Below are 2,756 nucleotides of genomic sequence, written 5' to 3'. Positions count from 1 at the left end.
GCGTGTCGGCGGCGAGTAGCGGACACGTCGTTCACGACTTCGGTCTTTCGCAGTCGACGCGAACTTGCGGAGAGTCGTGGTGCCTCACGTTTTCGGCAGAAACCGCGGCGGAATTTTCCCGTGCGTGCGCGCACGACCTCGGTGCTGTGCCGTCAGCGTAGTGTTGCACAAACTCGTGGCCTACCCAAGGTGCGGTACGTTTGCGGCCGTATCCTCGGTGGGAATTTCGTGAGTAGGGTCGCAAATTCTACGACCTCGGCGGGTTTGAGAGCGACGTAGACTTGTGGCACGCTCAACATGCCACACGTTTCGGGGCACACCCGCGGTGAAATTTTCTCGAGTACGCTCGTATTAGGGCCCAAGGAGGTCTGGGTACTTATCGCTGCTATTATGTGGGGGTTCTCGTGAGCGGCGTACGCGAAAGCGACCGGGTGTCTGATATGCGGCGGGCTTCGGCCTCGTCAAGCGTGTCCTCGGGTCTGCTCCAGGGGAATCCACGGCAGTCGTCTGCAGCCTCATCCGCTTGATGCGTTAGGGGCTGGTTGTCGGACGGTGCCGTTTTACCACGATATCGAGGTGTGTTCCGTGTCGTCCTCGGGCGATTCAGATGCGAAAGCGCCGAAGACGCGGGCGTGACCCGTCGTCTGGCGGCTTTGCAGTCTCGGCTCCGTTGCTAGTTCCGGCCGGTCCACCGACAGTGCAGCGGGCTTGGGCAACCCGCACGGCGCGACCGAGTCGATGCAACGAAAAAGAGCGAGCATGAACGTGCTTCTTGCCGCACGGCTCCCACTCGTCTTTCGGGAAGGTTGTGCCGTAGCGAGCTCGAACGCCGTCATCTCGGAGTGCAAAATAAGCGTGTTGGGGCGCCTGAAGGTGGCCTCCGCCGCACACAGACTGCGTCCGGCCCGCCGAGGGCGAGGACGGACGCGCAGTCGAACGATTACCTGGTTGATCCTGCCAGTAATCATATGCTTGTCTCAAAGATTAAGCCATGCATGTCTAAGTACATGCCGAAATAAGGCGAAACCGCGAATGGCTCATTAAATCAGTTATGGTTCCTTAGATCGTTTCTTCCTACTTGGATAACTGTGGCAATTCTAGAGCTAATACATGCAGTGAGCCTGGAGCCCTTTGGGTAACGGGTGCTTTTATTAGACCAAGATCGATCGGGTTTCGGCCCGTATTGTGTGGTGACTCTGGATAACTTTGTGCTGATCGCATGGCCACGAGCCGGCGACGTTTCTTTCAAGTGTCTGCCTTATCAACTTTCGATGGTAGGTTACTTGCTTACCATGGTTGTTACGGGTAACGGAGAATCAGGGTTCGATTCCGGAGAGGGAGCCTGAGAAACGGCTACCACATCCAAGGAAGGCAGCAGGCGCGCAAATTACCCACTCCCGGCACGGGGAGGTAGTGACGAAAAATAACAATACGGGACTCTTTTGAGGCCCCGTAATTGAAATGAGTACACTCTAAATCCTTTAACGAGGATCAATTGGAGGGCAAGTCTGGTGCCAGCAGCCGCGGTAATTCCAGCTCCAATAGCGTATACTAAAGCTGCTGCGGTTAAAAAGCTCGTAGTTGGATCTCAGTTCCAGACGAGTAGTGCATCTACCCGATGCGACGGCTCGGACTGAACATCATGCCGGTTCTTTCTTGGTGCACTTCATTGTGTGCCTCGAGATGGCCGGTGCTTTTACTTTGAAAAAATTAGAGTGCTCAACGCAGGCGAGTCGCCTGAATAAACTTGCATGGAATAATAGAACAAGACCTCGTTTCTGTTCTGTTGGTTTTTGGAATACGAGGTAATGATTAAGAGGGACGGACGGGGGCATTCGTATTGCGGCGCTAGAGGTGAAATTCTTGGACCGTCGCAAGACGAACTACTGCGAAAGCATTTGCCAAGAATGTTTTCATTGATCAAGAACGAAAGTCAGAGGTTCGAAGGCGATCAGATACCGCCCTAGTTCTGACCATAAACGATGCCAACCAGCGATCCGCCTGAGTTACTCAAATGACTCGGCGGGCAGCTTCCGGGAAACCAAAGTATTTGGGTTCCGGGGGAAGTATGGTTGCAAAGCTGAAACTTAAAGGAATTGACGGAAGGGCACCACCAGGAGTGGAGCCTGCGGCTTAATTTGACTCAACACGGGAAAACTTACCCGGCCCGGACACTGGGAGGATTGACAGATTGAGAGCTCTTTCTTGATTCGGTGGATGGTGGTGCATGGCCGTTCTTAGTTGGTGGAGCGATTTGTCTGGTTAATTCCGATAACGAACGAGACTCTAGCCTATTAAATAGGTGCGGGGTTCCCAGCACCTTACAACCTTCTTAGAGGGACAAGCGGCTCCTAGCCGCACGAAACAGAGCAATAACAGGTCTGTGATGCCCTTAGATGTCCGGGGCCGCACGCGCGCTACACTGAAGGAAGCAGCGTGTCTTTATCCCTGTCTGAAAAGACTGGGTAACCCGTGGAACTTCTTTCGTGATTGGGATAGGGGCTTGCAATTGTTCCCCTTGAACGAGGAATTCCCAGTAAGCGCGAGTCATAAGCTCGCGTTGATTACGTCCCTGCCCTTTGTACACACCGCCCGTCGCTACTACCGATTGAATGATTTAGTGAGGTCTTCGGACCGATGTCCGGCGCGGCCTTTCGGTTGCGCCGGTCTGTTGGAAAGATGACCAAACTTGATCATTTAGAGGAAGTAAAAGTCGTAACAAGGTTTCCGTAGGTGAACCTGCGGAAGGATCATTA

General features: G+C 53.8%; 1 non-coding gene across 1 annotated transcript; it reads left to right on the top strand.

Moving 5' to 3' along the window:
* Positions 1 to 941: 941 nt before the first annotated feature.
* LOC142795614 (small subunit ribosomal RNA) lies at positions 942 to 2,756 on the top strand. The gene has a single exon (XR_012893164.1). It is a non-coding gene; the product is annotated as a small subunit ribosomal RNA (ribosomal RNA).

This window comes from Rhipicephalus microplus, unplaced genomic scaffold (genome assembly GCF_043290135.1).
Source record: "Rhipicephalus microplus isolate Deutch F79 unplaced genomic scaffold, USDA_Rmic scaffold_758, whole genome shotgun sequence".
Lineage (NCBI taxonomy): Eukaryota > Metazoa > Arthropoda > Arachnida > Ixodida > Ixodidae > Rhipicephalus > Rhipicephalus microplus.
Note: the sequence above shows the minus strand (reverse complement) of the source record. Positions and strands in the feature narration are given on the sequence as shown.